Source organism: Struthio camelus, chromosome 6 (genome assembly GCF_040807025.1).
Source record: "Struthio camelus isolate bStrCam1 chromosome 6, bStrCam1.hap1, whole genome shotgun sequence".
Lineage (NCBI taxonomy): Eukaryota > Metazoa > Chordata > Aves > Struthioniformes > Struthionidae > Struthio > Struthio camelus.
In genome coordinates, this window is record NC_090947.1 from 8,717,084 (window position 1) to 8,737,710 (window position 20,627).

Below are 20,627 nucleotides of genomic sequence, written 5' to 3' on the forward strand. Positions count from 1 at the left end.
AATAATCAATTGTGGGCTGTTTAGGACATGCGTTTTCTGGCTGAGAACTGGTGATGCTTCTCCCTGTGACTGTCTGCCTCTGTTCCCAATCTGCCACATTTCAGTGTCTTTGCTGAAAGTTTCTGCTTTTAGTTGGAGCTTTCTGCTGCCTCACTCTCCAGGTTGTTTCTGACAGAAGGGCAGGAGAACTTTTAAATGCGGTGGCTATGTGTATAGGAGCAGTGCTGAATCATGCAGAAATAGAGGTATCTTTGAAAGTAGTAGCAGTACAGCTGCGTTAGGCCAGTGTCCCAGCCAAGGTAATAGGCGTTGCCCTTCTGCAGAGGTGGGTATTAGGAGGTCTTGGAGTCTTTCGTTCCTGGAACGTTACGCTCAGGGCAAGGGTACGAATTGGTACTAAATTTCAAGTCATTGGAGATGACAAAACGTTAACCAGCAAGAAAGCTGGTATTAGCCCTTTTCGAAGAATAGGAAATGATAGGCCTGAAGTCTGAGGAATGTCAAGCCTATGTACGTTTGGTGTGCTTTTTATTGAAACTGTGGGAGATTTGCAGACTGCTGTGCCTTGCTTTAAGTGAAGTTTAATGTTTAAAATCCTGGGGACCTCCTGCTCTTTGTCTTTACATCAAAGAGAGCCTCACTGGTGATGGTGCCTGAACAGATGGTGCGTGAAAGCGCCTGCACGACTGGTACCAAAACTTGTTTCCTCCTGGAGCCCCCCTGCCCCTTAGACAACAGCTGAAAACAGCCAGGGGATCCAGCAGGTCTCCTGCCTTTCCGGGCCCTTGTCAGGCTCTTGCAGGCATCAGCCTGCTTAGCTGGTGGCAGACAGGCTGAATCTGCTGTGCAAAGCAGCAGGAGTGGCTTCAGCCTGCGTCTCCTGGGCCCAAGGAGGGAGCGCTGGCCGGGGTCTCACACCCTGGGCCCCGTGTTCACTGCTCGGTGCAGCTAGAGCTGGTGTCGTAGCCATCCTGCCCGTGGATTTGTGTCTCTCCGAGCAGTATCTGCACACTTTTCAAGCCCTGTTTGTGGCGAATGGTCTGCAGATGTTCAGGAAAGACCCTTCAGAGTATCAGGCACTGAGAAGTTGGCCGTGGTCAGCGTTGGCAGCTGCTGTGGTTTTTAGTTGCTTGTTGTGACCGAAGAGACCAACGGCCACTGCCGAGTGCCTCATTTCATTAATCCTTCCCCTCTAGGAGTTGGGTTTTTGCTGGGCATGACATTCAGTGCTGGCAGTGGACATCCTGAAGGCATTGGCGCCAAGGAGTTAACGAATTTGGAAAGTTTCCCAGATAATACATCTGCCCCTCTAACTTACCATTTGGAGTATGAGACGGAAAAAAGAGAACTGAACTCACTGAGCTACTGACTGAAGAGGGAAAGGGGACAGAATTTTTTTTAATAGCCACCTAGAGGTTAAAAATGACATGGCCTCACCCAAAAGATTTAGCAGCTGTTGTTTTTTTCATTTTGCAATGCCAGGTACTCCCCACTTCCCTTACGTTCTGAAGCTTGGATGCCGACAGGGAAGTATTCTGTGATTCTCCACTTTCAAGGATTCTTCTCCTCCCTTTTTTATCTTGAAGTCCTGTCATGTTGCCAGGTCAATAAGCAGGATTTTGAAGATAGCTACCAGTAATTGATATTTCTAGTCCAGCTCACTTCTGGAATAATATCTTGTATAGCGTTTACCCTTCATAACATTTGAAATAAGATTTTATTATATAAAATGGGTTGCTGGTGCTATTTATTAATGCACATCTCTGCGTAATAAAAGCTGTGCACAGCAATGTGGTTCAGAAATTAACTTAGAAGAAAAGAATTACTTTGGTATTTGTATGTCTCATGAAACAGCATTATTTTTAGTGGGTCTTTCAATACGGCAATACCACTTGGCACTTACCTACACAGCCCTCCAAAAGTACCCAGAATATCATTCCTAATCAAGTGGCCTAGTGGAATGCTTTTTTTCCAACACAAGAGCAGAGCGGGAGATTTTTTGCTGTAGTAGCAGTGGCAGCCCAAATGGAAGGCGATTCTTGTGAGAGTAGAAACCACTTCCTTGAGCTATCGTCAACTATCAGCAGGTTGTTTCCTCGTACTTCAAGCAATGGCACTGTTCTGTCTTTTCAAAACGTATCAATTCCTCTGGTGTTTACCCCCTTTTCTGCCTGATGGTCTTGAAAGATGAAACTTCTCGTTAGCCTTCATTTTGCTTGTTGCATTTATTTCTCAGTAATTCTTCTTTGTACGTGTTTCGCTTTGAATTCGTCTTTCCTGAACGTGAGGGGTCAGAGCTGCATGCGGGACACTTCCCCCCCTTTCCCCCCCCCGAAGTTACGTTGCCCGCTGCAGCCGTGAGTGCCAGGCATTTTTTTTTAATAGCCACCTAGAAGTTAAAAATGACATGGCCTCACCCAAAAGATAAAGCTCTTGGTTTTTTTCATTTTGCAATGCCAGGTACTCCCCACTTCCCTTACGTTCTGAAGCTTGGATACGGACAGGGAAGTATTCTGTAATTCTCCACTTTCAAGGATTCTTCTCCTTCCTTTTTTATCTTGAAGTCCTGTCACGTTGCCATCTCAATAAGCAGGATTTTGAAGGTAGCCACAGCCGAGAGTGCCAGGTGTCCTCTCACTCTGCAGCTCACAGCTATGTCAGGAATATCTCTTTTAGTCCCAAAGTGAGTGGCCTTGTTATTAAATTGTTTTTATTTCACTTCTGCGATCATCAGTTTCATGTCATCCATTTGTATTCTCATCCTTGTCTATGTTACCACTGACTCCAGCCTTGGTGTCATCGGCAGGTGTCACAGCGTCATCGAATAGCTCAGGCTGGAAGGGTGGGCCCTCAGCAGGCTGTGCGCTGACCTTCTGCTCCAAGCAGGGCAGCTGGGAGATCAGACCCAGTTACTCGGGGCTTGATCCAGCTGGATCCTAACTACTTACCCAAAACGGGTCATTAACATAGCATCAGCTCCTTGTTGGTCCAGCTGTTATTTGGTGAAGAAATCATTAACTTGGCCTTGCCTTTATAATAGGACTGTTTCTCTTATCTAATAGGATTGTTTCTCTTATCCAGTTCTCGGAAGTTAGTCTTGCATAATTGTGTATTTTCCAGACCTTTTTGTTTACAAGCAATAAGGATAATGATTCATACAGTAACCCTGCAAGTGAATGGAAGTTATCTATTGATGTGAGGCCAGACTGCTTTATTTGTGGGTGGAGTTTTTTGTTTGTTTTTTCTTTTAAGTAACTCAGATGCTGTATTTTTCTCCACATAGTCTGACATCTATACTCAAGTTATCCTATATCTGATTACTGCCCTTTTATTTCTTCACCTTCCGTTGTAAAACCCTCTCTCTAATCCTTCCCTCCTCGTCCAGCTGGCTCTCCTACCTGAAGGAAACCTGTGTGCATTGGGTATCAGTCTGGGAGCAGATCTGTGACATCGAAAGCTTTGCCTTGTGGTTTTCACAGCTGTTAGCAGACTTACCACAGTTACATTGATGGTCTTCAAGCTCAGGTTTTTCTTTCCATGAGTGTGTATGAGGTGGAAGGAGAGGATGTATTTAAAGAAAATACCAATTGGGTTGTATCTGTTTGTAGTGTAAGTCATGCTCCATTGCAGTTTGTTGGAAAGAGGAATCTGCATCGTCTTTGTTTCATTCAGCTCCTTTGGCCGCTCTGATACCGACGCGGGCTGAGCCTGCTGTTCGGCTCGTGGTTCCCCTGCGCCAGGTGAGCTGGCGGTGCTCGGTCGGGCACTGGGGCTCGCTGCTGGCACCGACCTCTGCCTGCCCCTGCTCTCCTCCTCGGGCTGAAGGCTGCTGCGTGCTTGGTGAGCTCAGGCTGACGAGGTGGAAAGGAGAGGTCGCGTCCAAGTGTGAGTAACAGGCTAGAAACGCGGTGGGGAACACGCTCGAGAGACATTCTGCAAACTGCCCAGTTTGGGGGCGCTTGTTTCCTTAGGGCAGTATAGCATCGCCCCGCTGCCTCTGCCCTGCTAGAAGCCTGAATAGGGAGCCGTTCCCTTCCCTGGTGCTGTGGGCTGAACCAGGCAAAGGGGGCACAGACTTGGCACCCGGAGCTTGCGACGGCCCCTGAGGGGCGAGTACGCTTACGGAGGTGCCAAGCAAAGCCAGGTAACGTGCTCTGGCAGTTCTCGAGCCTCTCTGCGCTGTGGGAGCAGTGCGGGGGACCAGAAAGGAAGAACTGGCATGGATTTGTTTGGGATTTTTGTGTAATTACACTTTTTGTTGTATTGTCTGTGGTTGGCCTAAATGTTTGTGTTCAAAAAAAGGTGGGGGATTTCTTGTTTGCTTGCCAGTTGCAATACTGCTGTTGATAAACAGATAGATTATAAAAGAGAAATCCAATATAACGTGGTTATTCAGGTGCCTCAATTTTATTGCTTTATAATCTGCTCGGATGCTTAATTCTGAAAACAAAGTGACAACATTGTTTGAAGCTTCTAGAGTTTAATTCTTTTCCAGAAAATAACCACTTCTAATTTTACAGGTATTAAAAAGAATGAACATTACGTGCGGCACTAAATGTTGTCAGCTGTTGCACCGAGTAATTTGCTGCTTATTACTGACACGTACATCACAAAATAACTGCAAAGAATAACTCACAATGGCAGTTAATATTAAAAGAGCAAATGCATCAAAAAAGAAGGATCCTGGGGAAAATTATTTCTTCCAGTCATTCTTTTTTCTACTATCCTGTAGGAAATATGGGTGAATGATTGATTAAATCTCGGGAAAAACCTTTGCTCTGCTGGCTTGCTTTTTCTTTTCTTTCTCTTTTTCGTGTGTGTGTAATGTGTTGCTGCAGCGTGCCTTAGTCACCGTGTTATCACCTGTTAACTGTCATGCATGACACTTCCCATTACAGATTCTGTGCAACTGGAGCCTTTTGAACTAAAACTTTCTGTTCGAGTGTCATGTGAGGCTCGGTTTTTGTTTGCTTGTTTGACAGAGGTTGTTCTTTTACTCTCTCCTAAAATAAGTGTGATGCTTATTTTTGTTTAGGAGAGGGAAAGGGGAGAATGTATAGCTGGAGGCTGGGGAGAGAAGAGCTAGTGGCGAGGCGGGGGCTGGAAAAGGGTGTTGAGATGGGAGCAAAGAGAGAAGGGAGCATGTGGGAAGGTGCGGCGCGGAGAGGGTGCCAGGTCTGGGGTGGGGGAGAGCAGGTGGTGCTGGGCTAGGACCCTGGCATCAGAAACCTGGACAGTAGAAACTAGAACTGGCTCTCTTAGGGAAAGTAAAAGAAAAGGACGGCAGGCAGCGATGCAGTAAAGCAGCTTTCTCTGCTTTTGTTTTTTTTTTCTTTTCTGTGTGTACAAACTGAATTAAAATAAAAGTCCAAGGGGTCTCAAGTAGAAAGTGCTAGCTTTAAGGTTGTCTTTGAAGACTTAGCTCAGCCTCGTTTTGTGGCTGCTGATGGTGTGGGACTATGCAGTCGAAGCCTAGTTCTTTGCAAAAGACTTGCTTTTAGTGCACGGGACGGCTCTGCTTGAGGGTTGTAGAGTGAAGGCAGCTGTTGTCTGTAAGACTCAGCCCTCACCTTGTTGCTGAAGGTGAAAGACGTGTATACGGTTGGTATATCCTGGTTCGAGGACGTGCTGTGAATGATATGGAGGGTTTCAGGAAGAGAAACAGTCTTTCAGAAGAAACAGCCTGATTTCGAGCCTTTAAATGCTTCTCGAATTACTTTCTAGCTCTGGCTGTGTCTCAGAATTGCCGTGTGGTGGGGGGAAGTTCCTGGAACCAAAGCGTGAAGAGCTAGTGCGTCCTTCACCTCCTCGGTGCCTGGCCCGCGTGCGTGCGGCTTTGTCTGCAGCAGTGGCCAGGGAAGGCACAGGCGTGCAAGGGAAGCGAGCGCTGATAGAGCTGTGAGCCCCTGCCGCGCTAGATGGTAAGCGTTCAGGAGAGGCAGGGGAATCGGGTCTTAAAATGAGACCCTGAATTGATCTTCCTCTTTCTGGTTCAGTTCCTTCGAAGACGCGGATAGTACTTATTCGTCTTGAAATAACGTTATAAAGATAAATTCATTAGTGCTTATAAAAAAAACCTTGGTAGTGCAGAAGGTGTTTCAGAGAAAGACGCTCGAAGAAATGTTTAATACTGTCATCAGAGCAGATGTTAAAATGTGTGCGTTGAATAAGAACGGTGGGCAATTGCTGTACTTTTGGAAGAAAATATTTGTAGCTCTTCCCTGAAAGAAGGACGCTAGAGTTCCGTGGATGAAATCGTACGTGATCGTGTATTTAGGTCATACAAGTGAAGTGTGTTATAGTGCATGCATGGAAGGAGACAAGTTAACCGTGGATACCTCTGCTGTGGCATTCTCCGAGCCCGAGTGCTTTACTTTGCAATGTTAATTACTACTCTTTAAGGTCATTTTTTGTATGTAATTCTAATACATAGGCTGTTCCTTTAACCACTGCCATTAAAATTTCATGAGCCTTTTCAGAAAACGGGAAAGGAAGAATGCAAGTAAATTATGCATTTTATTTGGTATGTAGTAGCTACAGTATTACTCTATGGGTAAACAAATAAGGATGTGTCTTTATTAACATAGCGAACTCTGTAGAAAGATCCTGCTGCGGTCTGTTAGCTACATCTGGTTTAAAGAATCACTTTGGCTTTAAATAGCTAATAGTTTGGCTAAACTTTGGGGTTTGGAACAATAATAAAATATAAATAATATAAGATGGTTAAGTATCGTAGCTAATGTAAATAACCTGGAGGTCACGAGGTATGGGCACAGGGCTGTCTGATGTTGAAACCTTAAAGCATGTCACTCTCGGAGGGCAAGTACTTAATGTTTTGTAAAATGTGCTCCCTATGGAGTGTCTGCTTACCTAGTTCTCATTTCTCCTTCCCCTCATGGAGGATCCCACGAGTCATCTTGTAAAATTGACCTGAGCGCTCACCTATCAGCACGGTTAAGCTAATCATAGACACATACCACTGCCTTTTGTACTGCTCCTTCGCCCCACAGGACACCTGAGGAACCCAGGGAGTACACGTAGGTAATGATTGAGTTTTAGTCATTAAAGACATGGATATGCACTTGATTGCTTCAGGCCAAAATAACATGTTTGCTTAACTTCTGTCTGAGGAGGAAAAACCCCAGCTTCCTAGCACCAGATCAGCAAAAAACCCTCTTTCATATAGCAGAGTCTTGGCTAAGCTCTGGCATCCTTTTGTATGGGTAGCACCGTACTTCAGCTGGAGGAGCAGGAATCTTCCCATACTCCCCTGGAGTAAAAGAAACCGTAAAATGACCAAATATGGAGCTAACTCTGCTGCTCTCACTTGCTTTGAGCAGTTATTTATCTTGAAGGTAGTCCTACTTATTTCTGTGTTCTTCCAACCTTAGCAGCAATAAATGCGTCTGCAACAGGGACTCCTTTCAGAGCGCTGTGATTTGGCGTAAGAGCTCCACCTACTCTCTTTTATCTTCTCTCTTATTAGAGCAAATATCTTACGATCCAGACTGAAAGATGGGAGCTTACACGTTTGTAGGAAAATTTTTATAGCTAAAAAAGCAGAGGCAGCAATTCCTTTCCCAGTTTGATGATGAGTTACGCTTACAGTGTATGAAGAGTCTTCACTTGCTCTGTAATTTGCATTAGCAGGAAAGAGTGCCCATTTTGTTAGTGTTGTTTAGAAAATGGAACCTGAGAATGAATGCTTGAGTAAATAGAATCAATAAGCAATGAAAAGGCCAACAATACTAGAACCGCTAATGCTGAAATAGGCTTTTGCGATTTGAGCTTTCGCGTGTTTGTTATCTTTGGTAGGGAATTGTTGTTAAACTTCAAATATAAATTTTGTAGTACCTTCATATAAATCAATTGCCTGTAGTTCAAGATAACCAGCTTAATTACTTAATCAGACTAAGCAAATCTAGTGATTGAAATACAGCAGGCATGCAGTATAAGGAAATATCAATATTAATTATTACTCAAGGTAGCTGTTTTGGATCAAACTGAAGGAACTGGAAGGGTAGTATATTTGTAATGTGCTTCAGCACACAGGAATATCATTTAAGTCGTCTTCTAGGAGTTAAGAGCACGGATTCTGAAGAGTTACATAGTCAGCAGCAAGACTGCATTTAAAAGTCGTCATAAAATATCAACTCGAAATCAGAGTGTTTCTGTGCTAAAACAGACTTAAGCTTTTTAATTAAAATATTCAATTTTGAGGGAAAATTAATCTATTCTATGAGCAGAGAACAAGCAAGAAAGGACCATTCTATGAATAAACCAATGGCAGAAACAGTTGAAGTGAACGTCAGGAAAGTCTGTGCTCTGCTCTTCTCTATTACTGCTCAGAAGTGATGAACCGCTAATGTCTCCTTTAAAAGATGAGGAAGGCACTTGACATCGACTCCATTATGGGCTGATGCTTGCAACGTTCACCTCAAATACTGTACTTATCTTAACAATTCAGGTTCAATCTGAACATGAAAACTGAGAAAATTAATATTGCGTCAAAACATCTGTTCTCTTCTGATTTAAAATAGAAAACATCTGAGGCATAGAAGCATCCCAGAAGAGGCACAGGAGCATAAAGTGAATGTACCAGGAGATGAACCGTACCTTCATAGTGCTAAAAAATCATAAATGAATTACTGTACTGCAGAAACAAAGGACTATATAGTCTTGCAATTCAAAAGAATTACCATATATTGAAATGAGCCAGTATTGCAGGCATACAGCTAAACCTACTTAATTGAAAATTACTTGAGGTGTTGAATATTGTTCTGTTTTGAGGTGGTATAACACCAAGCACGGTGAAGTCGTGACGCAGGATCAGGGGCTCTGTGTGCTTTCATAATGCAGGTAATGAAGAATTGAATTAGGAACAGGAAGCGGTGTCATCTAGCTAAAACAGATTTTCATCTATTGGCCTTTCTATGCTGGATGATTTTTCGTTCAGGACACCACCGACCCTGCGTACCTCAAGAAGGTAACAGTCATACCAGGGCTGACAAAAAGTCCATCTTAGCCTGTTTCCTCTTTCTGATACCAACCAAACGCTAATGCTTTATGAGAAACAAAAAGACATCGCAACTCACATAAATGTTACTTCTTCAAGACCTCTCCTTGCCTTTGTATGTTCGGGGATTTGAAGGGCGAGAACAGCTTACGTGTATTTGCTGATCTTCAGTGGATTTTGCTTCTGCTGAGTTTTCCTGCCTCCTCTTGACCACGTGTACACTTTTAGCGTCCACAGCGTGAAAGCTTATCCACGTAAAAGTTTATGTTATCGGGTATGTTGCTGTGAGGAGAAATTTTGACTGATTGCCCGTTAATTTCTGTTCTCTTACAGTGAGATGTGAACCGAACTAGTAGCCTTCTGCTCCTTTCTGTGGGGCTGTTTCTTTGCAGGGGGACTAATTAAGCATGTGATAGAAGAACTGTTTCTCTCTTATTTTAGTAATATTAGCCTCTGTTTCAAAAATTGGAATTTAGTTGTTCTGGTCTGGAGTAAATTCCTTAGTATGGATTGGCATCCAGGGTGAGTATTGGCATATTCATTATAGGTCAGGAAAGAAGCTACTGAGCACCGCTGATTAAGCATGTGATAATATGCATGCGTTTTTAAGAATTATATAAATATTGAAGCAATTGATGGTCATAAGTCTAAACCCAATCACAGTAGAGGTTGTTTTGCCTCCTCTTGTTGAGGAAACGGAATGGCATGCGTTTCACAGATTAACCACATTTCCCTCTCAGTGCAAATCAAGTATTGGTTCACAGCCAGAGGGAGAGAATAAAGAGGGCAACAATACTTTAAGAAAAATAGGCTGCAGGGCAGAATACAAATGCAAGTTTTCCCTCTGAATATTTATAGACGAAACAGGAAGTTAGTATAATTGTACAGATGACAAATTTTGTATTTAGGGTGATCACTGAACATGAGAGCTATTCTTTTTTTTCTGTGTTTGGTCAGCTTGAATAATTTAAACTGTAGCACTAGCCCCCTTAAAAAGGCAAAATAAGACATTCTGACATTGCTAAAGAAACCTAGCAGAGCTGCTTAATATCTTAGCAATTGTTCAAGATGCTAATGTGCATTGTTCTTAATGGTTATGAGACTGCCTTTCATTGTACTTGGAGCAGAAGCTATAATTTCAAGAATATTAGTGATACTGTCATTATTTAGTTTTAAGAATCTACTGCAGGGCTAGCAACACAAGTAATAGAATCTAATTTTTATTTTATATTCTCCTAGCATTTAGAAATGCAGCTTTAGAAGTGACGTCACTGCAACGAGTGCAGTTTTATACCTCGATGTTGTATGGCTGTGTGTACGTATAGCCAGTATACTTGCCTTCATGGGTGAGTAAGCTGTGCATCAGTGGGCAGCATCTGGAATTTGAGGGCGACAAGAGACTGATGTGCTGTCCCTTTAGTGTTAAATAAGCCAAATGAATACACACGATTCAAAATGAGATTACTAGGAAGGAAGACATTTATTGTTGCAAGCAGTTCAGGATCTTAAAAGGCAAAATGTTGTCTGCAGTATCACGTTAGAATTAACGTTGCTGCAAAATGTTGTCTGCAATATCACGTTACACCTGCTAAGACTCAAATTAGCATAACAGGAAAGGGTTAAAATAAATATATTATTCTTTTTATTTCTTTATTTATTCTGCATATCTGACAGCGTTTCTTCATATACAGGCTTTTTCCTTGGTTGAGGATCAACCTTAACTCCTGTTTTGCACGTTAATGTAGTTACTTTGTTTCTCCAAAGGTATTCTGTCTAGAGATCATATCTACACGCTTTTTCAGGCTCCAGTGAAGCTAGCTGACAGTCTTAGGCAAAACCAAAGCTGTATTTAAGGAGCTGCTGAGCAGCATTTCAGAAGATAGCGTTATGTAGCATATTTGAGATGGATTCTTTCAATCTTGCCCCAAGATCCAGCAAGAGTCAGCGGAGGAGGAAAGAGACTATTACTTAAAAAATAAGAGGAAACAAGCAAATTGGGGCATACTGCTTTTAAAGCTGTCTTTAAAATATATGTAAATATTTATTAAATACTAAAAATAAAAAAGGCTGTAGAGTTAGAAAACGAATACAGTGAAAAAACGTTGCTGTAATGTAGATGAAAAGAAACGAGTCTTTGGCAGTCACTTATCTGGACAGCGCTCACCAGAGACGCAAATAAGGAAGAATAACAGCGCGGCAGAAGCACTACATCAAACTGCCCTTGTGAGCTGCAGTTTTTGCAGAGGCGCTCTTGCCCCACAGAGCGCACGTGATGTGTTTAACGTCTAAGGTAGTATTTCCAAACCCCTGATAATCTAAGGGGATGCATCTTTGTGCAGTTTATTCTTTTAAAGCTATTATTTCTTTCCAGAGTTTTGATTTCTTGAAAAAATAAATGCAGACCTCTCAGAAGAGCAAACCCTTTCCTTTTGAAAGGCATACAAACGTCCGTTTTTTCTCACTCGCCTAGCAGGTCTGGGAGGCGACTGAAGATGGCTCTTGGGCACTGCTGAAGAAATAAAGAGGGTTTTTTGGGTTTGTTTTGGAACTTATAAATCACTACTTTGAATCCACCTCAGGCTGCAGTTACTAACATCTGACACTTGGGTAACTTATGTAAAACAAATTAACACAGTCTCACTCTCCGTGGGCAGGTACCACGGAGTAATGCCAAAGTACCGTGCCAGCAGAGAGCAAAAATCAAAGGCCGGACACTCAGCTGCTCTCACCTGACAGCCAGGGGAAAGGTGTCAGTTTACCCCAGCTGAGGATTTGGCCCCAAGGCTCAAACCAGCTTGAAAATGAAATTACCCATGCCAGTTCTGAAGTCCTTGTTGATTGAACATCGGAAATTTTGGCTTTGATACTGGAGTCTCAAGTCTGCTAAAAGCTGCTGTTGCTATTAATTGCTTAGGATCCTGTTCTAGGCGAAGATTGCAGTTCAATATTAATTTAAGATATTTCATGTATACTGATTTATTTTGAAGGGATTGCCATGTATTCAAGATAACTTTAAAGAGAGTGGCATGATCCTGTAGAACAGCTGCCTTTGTAATAGCGGCTTCTGAAATTATCTCCGGGGATCCCAACCACCAAGTGGTTTAGTAGAGCAAACCAAGGTTTGAAAGGCTGACTTTACAGCTGGTGCAGTTTCTAATATGGTGGATTAAAAGTTTGGTTATCCAAGTGCCTCCTGATCCACTTACTTGATTCTGGTTCATGCTTCAAAAGTTCGTGGCGTTACTGAGCAGAAGCATGCATTTTCCAATAATGTTGAGTCTCAGCTTAAAAGAAACCATTTCATTCTGAGAGAAGTCATCTTAGATTAGCCTGTATTAAAATTTTATTTGATTGTGCTTAACCTACACCAAGCGATCTCGATTGCAGTATCGCTGTGGCATTTCCCAGCTGCTGCTTGCCATATTAAATTCATGAAAATCTGGAATTTTGACTATAATTTAGAACAGTCCTTTGACTAACTTCTCTGGAAAAGTCCATATTGTTTGATGAGGGATGTCAACACTAAGAATTGTCATGACCCTTTCTTTTCCTTTGACCCTATGTTTCTGCAATCTGATACCATGTTACTGTTACGAACCTCTTTGTATCCCCTTTTTGCTTGTCAGGCAAGTGGAAGGGAACAGGGTGCCGTTATTTGCACATAGGCAAGAAAAATGGATAAGGTCTGACAGCAGATCTCAAGAAAAGTCTCTGTGTATTCATTTGCCCCTACGTTTAGGTCATAATTGTCCCATGCAGCAATTTTATTAGTTTTTCTTACTTGCTATTGAAACATATTTTAGCAATGTAAAACTGCACACTACTGTAAAGATCTTCAATACCTAACTCGGTCATTAGTAGGATAGCATCTTTACGATGCTAAAAATGACTGCAATGGTAGTGGAAACAAAACTGAGGGATCTGGGAAGGTTTCCCTATCCAAGGAGGGTACTTAAGGTTAGGTACGCGTTTGCTAAAAGTCTAAGGATGGAATGGGTTTTCCAAAAATACAGATTTTAGAATCCAGCTGTATTTGATCTCCCATTCACCTCCTTGCCAGTTTCTTTTAAAAATAACCTTTTTATTAAAATGTCACGTCAGGACATACATATCCTTCAAGGGAGCTACAATCCCCTTAGGGAGGGGTAGTACTGTATACCCAAACAAATGTAAAATGCAAAGTAGTACATCCTGTGCATTAAGTCTCCGAGTTAACTGGTATAGCTAAAATAGTCTTCTGACTTTTTTTTGAGCAAGGTTAGGATTGTAAACCAGTTGTGAGTGATGTTGGTTAAAACCCCAGAAGAATGCCAGATGTCCTCAGATACAAGTCTGTGTCCTTGCACACTATAGAACAGTTTAGCAAAGCCGTCTGCTGCAGCTGCTTTGAAGGAGAATTTCTTGCCAATTTTTCCACGAATTGGCCATGATTTTTTATATGGATTCATTTCCATGGAAAAAAGCCCTGATAATATTTTCCGTGTTTTAAGACCTACAAAGCGAGTGTGTTCAATGCTCAGGTTTTTCTTTATATTTTACTTATCTTCTCTCTGCTTGCATGACCCTTTTACCTTTTTGAGTTTCTTATCAAACTGTGCCTCTGACTTAAACACGTAGGTTGAGGAGCGTTTGTGAATGTTTCTTTCTAGCTCCTGCTGTGTGGGTGGATAGGATCATTGTAACTGCTGAAAATGTGAATATGAAATATCGTATGGGAATGTGTGTGTATTTCTGTTCCTGTACTTTAGGTGCAAGTTTACTGCCAAATTTGCCCAGATCCAACTAATGTTAGAGGAAATAACCTAGACATGGAAATTAAACTTCCCTTCCCTAAAAGCTGTAGTAAAGACCTAGTTCACAGGCTACTTGCATGCAAAGCTTGAAAGAGTTTCTTTCAGTCTTTTTGAGTTATGGGTGAATAGGGGGGGGAAAGCGTTACCCAGCTGGAAAAATGTACTTTTCCCTCTCCTCACTTCCTCAGATTTGACCGGAGGGAGGTGTGTTCTTTGGGGTTTTATTGTTTTCATTCTCCAGAAACAGTCTTCATCTCTGGAATGAGACCAAGCAGAGAAGTTTCATTCCAGAGGCTAGCTTAAAAAATGTTGAAGCATACGAAATGAACGTAGGTTAAAGTCCCAATGTCGCTACAGCTATGGGCTCAGCTGTTAGGAAGCTGTAATAAAATACTGTTACCAAACTTTTAAACGTTCAAATGCTCCTAAAAATCTCCCTGGGAAATAAAGAGGAACTTGTGCTGAGGACTCTCTTGCTGAAAACGTACATAATCCTTTCTCAGGTTCTGTAGGGATTTTGAGTCAGAGCTGCACCAGATACCACTTCTCTTGGTTAGCAATAGGTTTGACAAAATTGGACGTATTCCTGTTTAAGAGTTGGATTTGCACATAAGTTTTTCAAAACTGTTTCAAGACAAATATTATTAAGCTCATAAACAAGGCAATTTCAAAAGCATGCATGCTTTTGAGCAGTGGCTGGTGTATATAGGTTCCAGGTGAATTTTTTTTTTTTTTTTAACCCTTTATGCAGGTAATTTACTGGCAACTTCAAGCAAAATGTGCATCAATTTCTTAAACTGAAAATTAACTTCCACACAACCATTTAAACATGGACAAAAAAAAAAAAAGAAAATAGGTTTTCATAACTTTTGAAAGTCAATTTCTGGACTGAACCAAGTGAAGATTTAGGATCAAAAGCCATGAGGTCCCATCACTACTTTTCTGGTCTGCTTTATGTTAAAGCGCAGTAAGGGCTAAGCTGTCTACGTTTCTGTGCTGCTAGGTCATGTTAATCAGTGCAGTAGGTGATTCTGGTTTTGTCCAGGGATTATGAAGAAAGGGTTATTATTGGAGGTGGCTCGTTTACCCTATGTGTGCCTGAGACAGAAAGTCTGAGTCCTCTGAAGCTTTTGTAAATACACGTGGCAGAATCTTCCCAGACCGAGATGTTTGTATGTTTGTAGTCAGCTAATCCACAAGCGGTTCCCTGATAAGGTTAATGCCCAGTTAATTGCTCCTAGCCTTGACATACAGTTTAATTGCCGCTTGGCCAACATGTGTTTGTCGCTTGCTCTGTGCCGAATTTGAGCGGATGTAGCAATGCAAACCACTGACTGGTGGAGGGCAAACAAAATAAATACAGTATTTTATGTTCTTTTAATTCGGGGCCAAGTGGATTTGGATGAAGTGTTTATTTAGTTTGCTGGCTGCTTCAGATGCTGTGGCATATTGATTCCTTTTATTGCTAGCAGCCGTTTAACCTGACCCCTCTCAGATCCAGTATTTTAAAAGCCATAAATTTTAACTTTACTTACGAGCGAGGACTGAAGTGCTGTGAAAGCCTTTTTATTAGCAGAGCGTTGCCTTACTCCGTGTTCACGTGTCACCCATGGCAACAATATTTAGAGCTTCTTAAATTAGAGCGGCCGTTGGGCAGTTTGGTGGTGGAGGGGTTGGCAATAAAGAGAGCTCATGAGCATCTCGAGCGTGTAGGATTCGCTCATCAGTGCGTGGGCAGGTGTACTAAAGCCATGCCTGTATTAGCTGAGAGCGTCTGTTTTCCAGGTTCTTTTGTTAAAATCTAGCTTTTTCTCTAATGTTATTGGATAAGAAAAAGCAGACGCAAAAGTAGTGTTGTAATTAATTTTTTTTGCTGCTGGTTAAATTGGTGAAATCGAAGTATGTTTTTCTGTACTGCTTTGCCCTGGCTTTTCCTTTACATTAATAACCTTCCTTGTTGGTGCAGTAGCCTAAATTAATCCCCAAACGATGCTTAAAGCAGTCTTTAACATGCAGCTTATGTGAGTGTTTGTGAAAATGTGTCCGGGCCAAGACTTAACGCACAGAAATGACATGGCACTTTTTAAACAAAACAATTGTGAATAAAATGATTGATGGAAGAGGATTTCTCTCTGCATTCACATGTAAATAACTGAAAAAAGCTTTGAATTAGGGGAAAAAACAGCAAGCTTATTACGAAGTTTTTGCATTCTTTCAATCTGTTATTTTTTTATTTAAATTAGCCTTGTTTTTGAAAATCTTATTTCAGACTTGACGGCTAAGGTGGAGTAATAATTCAGCAGGCTTTTTCAATATGGGCTTAAGGCTTGATGGAATTGATAGATCCTGACGGTGAATTTAGCTCAAGTGTTGGCCTCCTGTCTGCTGTTTGGCTGCTGAAGAAGTTTTCTCCCCTGTCCCACAGGTCGTATTTAACTTTCTAGACGTTAGCCTCATGCTGTTAAAAGTGACTTTGCTTGAACATCAGTGCAGGGACTCGCACTTCACGTTAAGCTTTGGCCTGGGAACAAAAATGTTGCTTTAGCTTACGCAAAGTGTAATTTAGATCAATTAATCGGAGAAAGTGTCACATTTCCCAGTCTTTTAAGCAGGAATGAAATCTGTGACCTTATCGGGGGGGGCGAGTGAGGCAGTCGCAGGGCCCTGGAGTTCTTACTGCTCCTCCGTTCCACAGCGTTCAATTCGCAAGGTGCCTGAAGGCACCGGGGAATCACGTTTTCTGAAACCTGAACTCTTTCCTGTCTGTGTTGCTTCATCCCTATCTGTTTTCCCCTAGCAGGCTGTGACACCTGTATCTAAAATCAATTTAATATACATAAACATCCTTGAGGAGAAAGCTGCTGTTTTGTAGAAGGTCACGCGGCTGAACTTGTACTCGGACCCGCTGTAAGAGCGAGCGCCTGAGTTTTTACCAGCTGGAGAGAAAACGCTAGCCTGCTGGAGGAGTAGGGGCTCCAGTGCTGAGGAAAACTTTTTGCTAGATGCAGAGCTATGCTGGGCAGCGCAAGGTTATGTCAGAGGTTAAACTCATGTAACCAAATAAAGAAAACTAATTATTGCAGCGGATAGCATCATTCTGTTGTGCAAAAGTTGACTTTGCTGCGTTTTGTCCAACGTTCAGCACGAGCCTAGCAAATGCAAGCGCCGTTTCTCTGTGTCCTTTTGCTTGGACCTCCTCCTCCTCTTGCTCCCAGTTCTTAGCTTTAACGTTGTTGCTCTGTGAAACTTATTAGCGTGTTTTAGAAACGTTTCATTGTGAACGTATTACTCTTTTTGAGATATTAACCCGCTGCCTTGCAGCGTCGGTGTGTGTTAGTGGTAAGACGGTAGAAGGCAGCGGCACCAGCATACCTTTGAAGGGTGCCAGGGGTCCTGCGTTTCTGCCTCTTGCCCAGCGACTGCCGTATTGCACCTGTACCGTCTGGGCTCCAGACTGTGCGTTGCCATTATTCCTTGTGGAAATGGCAGTTTGTGCAACTAGGAGCTGAACTGCAGTCGTTATTTGTAGTAAAATGGATTGAGTATCTGTAAATATGAAGCCTGTAACTGGCTCTTTTAATTGGAGAACTTGTTAAATTCCTCCGTGCTTTGATTTTTCTTTCTTAGGTTTTTCTGCCAGTGTTCAGTATTCCTGCTTGTCATTTGGGATGCTTGGTCTGAGGTATCAAACGAGCAGAACGATGCCTGTTGTCTCTAATTTGTGAGTGCAAGAGAGTTGGTGCTTTGTCTTGCTTTTTATCAAGTCCTTCGTAATCTTTTCTGTGCTTACGCTGTAAATGAGTGTTGGAAGGGCCACGGTATCATTTAAGGTTACGCTACAGAAATGTCCTCCTAAAGCTTTCCATTTGAAAATCACTAACTGAGGTAATGACTTTCAGATCTCTCCTTCCTAAATCATTCTCTGCATTGAATCAATTGGTGTTTGAGGAAGTATCTGAATATAAAAACCTAAGTGAGAGGAAAAATCCTTTGCAGTTGTGCATACTGTGACTCCTACCAGAAATAAATGGAACCACGTTAAACAAAGCGGTTCACAAAGAAGTGAACATGAATTAATTCAAGTCACCGTATGATGTTGCTGCCCTGTGGGCAAGAGCCACGTCTCTCTACCTGGTCTCTGATGCTCCTGTCACATGGAGGTCAGTAATAACAGCAGCTGTTTTATCTCTTGACCTTATGCTTATTAAAAGGGACACTGACACTTTTCACTTTACAGGCCAATTTATTTAGGGGTAGAGTTTTAAAAGGAGCAAAGGAGAGTAAAGCAGTCAAGTCTTACTGGCTGTCCCTTGCTTTTTGCATCTTTGGGCATCTTTCCCGTGGTTAACAGAGCCTGCTCGCTCTCATACAGACGGCAGCCCTACGGCAGGGATATGTTTGGACTTGGTTTTGCTGGGGGCCCTGCTTAGATTCCTGTACCATATGATTCAGTGCAGCAGGAGCCTTACCTTTGCCTTCCTGAGCAGGAGTTCAGGTGCTTTGGGAACCTCGTTTGCCAGCCTCACCTCTGCAAAGGGCAATTTTAAGTTTAGCAATTCATTAATTCACGTGAAAAAAGCCCGTGTAGGTAATCGTTGAACTGTTTGTATTTTCAGCATCATGTGAACGCGTACTATGTACCCGCAGGGTGGAGGACTCGCTGTTGTGTTGTTACCCGCTTTGTTATTCCCTAGTATGACACACACCTCCAGCATGTTGTGTCATGCAGGAGGAAACGGGAATAAAAGGGGAAAACGGGGAATAAAAGCAGGATTGAACAAATAGAAAGGTCTCTCTGATGAATCCAGCAAACATGTCCATGGATGCAAACTCCTTGACTGAATAGTCCCCTCCTTATTAAGGTTGCGTTGACACTCCTGGCATCAGTAAGGTAAAATGCGATCATTTATCACCTGGATTCAGATGTGTTTTGTGGGAGGATTTTGATGCTAATAGTGAGAAACTTCCAATGCTGCCAGTGAAATTTCAGGCTAAATGATTACAGCCTTAGGAGAGGGCAACAAAGTACCTAACCATTAATCTGTTGTTAAAGGATCTCAGTAAGCTTTTCAATAAATGAGGATACCTTTTGAATAGCAGAACATGGGAGGAGGACAGATGAAATTTCACTTTTGTTGCCAATGAGAGAAAAATGTAGTTAATCTTTGCCGTTTTATTCCATTTTTTGAGGTAACCCAATATTTGATAACATTAGTCAATGAAGTGATCGTAAGCCAATTCCGTTTCTGCCCTAACTTGGAAGACATTAGGAAAAATTTCAGTTTTCCAAGAGAATGTTTTTCTAAATGTATTTGCTAAGTAAACAGTGCTCCATTCACTTTCTTTTTCATTTTAATAGAAAACTGAAAACATGACATGCAGGTCGCTGTAAGTGCTCTCTTTAAAGTATCAGAAAACAGGAAGTTATTGCTAGTTATTGCTAAAATTAATTCCTCAGGGGATCTTTCATGTTAGGACAAAATGGCAAAACGCAGGCTATTTATACAGAAGGAAACATACTTGGCCGATAACGCTGTGCGTTTCCCATGCGCTTGTTTAAGGCACGCGTGTGACAAAGAGCCTTTTCTCTGCCACCCTGCCTGAGCTGGATGGGACGTGCCCGGGTGACGAAAAGCACTACCCCAGCGCGTGCGCCCGCGAAACTGAAGCGAGACCAAACAGGCGGCCGTGACTGATACGGGTCGCGTTTGAGCCTGTCGCTCCAAACCACAGATAAAAGCTTGGCTTTTTCTAGGAATTGCCATCACGCGTTAAGAGCAGTCATCCAGCGTGAGTACTTGGCCCGGGGCCATCGCTTTCTCGCAGGCGCTGGTGTTGCTGCTTGCCCACCCGGCAGCCCCAGGGCGCCCAGGCCCGCGCCGCTGGGCACCGCGCAGCCTCTTGCCGACGCACGCGTTGTGAGTGATTTTAAGCACCTTCCCATGGTATGCTGGTCGAACTCCGTTTTAGCACTCCCTACGTTGGCAGTAACGGTAGTCTCCGGAAGGGCACTTAGTGAGCGAAAGGAGGTTGCACTTCGTGACCTAGCAACCAGGTTTCCCCGTAAGCTTGTTTCTGTCTCCCCCCCACCTCCTTCCAGCTGTGTATGAGTCGGCGTGGACTGGCAGTGTAAAGCGCTTTATGCAGGCAGTACTAATGAGTCTCTACTTGGTGCCAGTTCTTAGGGTTTGTTTTTTTTTTCCCCCCCCCACCTTTAGGAATTCATTGGTTAGGCTGAGCTCAGAAGTATTTGTACTGTAGGACTGCTAAAATCACAGCACAGTATTAATACGTCTGCCTTTCCTGCCATCCTTGAACCTCTTCAGGAGTGGCAGTATGTGGACGTGTGTGTGAAGGTCTTTTGCTCTTACGGTGGGTGTCCTGCTGCTTGTGTTAGTGTCGCTTACAAACGTTGAAAACCTAAGCATTTTGTGCGCTCCAAGAGTAGAGCAAGGCAAAGTCTATTCTTCAGTGCTTGTCCATCGTGTTTACTGCTCTGCCATGGAAACATTAAGTAGACACTATAAAAACTTTTAGATGAAACCGCATTTTGATTTTTTTCTGCAGTTCGTTGCACGTGCTCTGTGATTTCTTTTCTTTTTCTGCCTATTCCATTATCATTGCATTAATACTAATTAGCACTAATGCCTAGTAATACTTAAGCTGCCACAAAAGAAAGTCTTTCCAATGTGGGAAGGTCAGGCATTCAACAAGAGAAAAGATAAGGGGACCTGGGAAGGTATTTGCTCTTTCTTTACTGTATAAACCACTTTCTCATGCCTACGGACAAGGAAAGCGGCAGCACCACAGTTTATATT

The 20,627-nt window shown here is 42.6% G+C and overlaps 1 protein-coding gene across 8 annotated transcripts in view; it reads left to right on the forward strand.

Moving 5' to 3' along the window:
- The window catches only part of PARD3B (par-3 family cell polarity regulator beta), a 437,068-nt gene that overhangs the window by 273,793 nt on the left and 142,648 nt on the right, over nucleotides 1-20,627 (forward strand). The window lies entirely within an intron of this gene.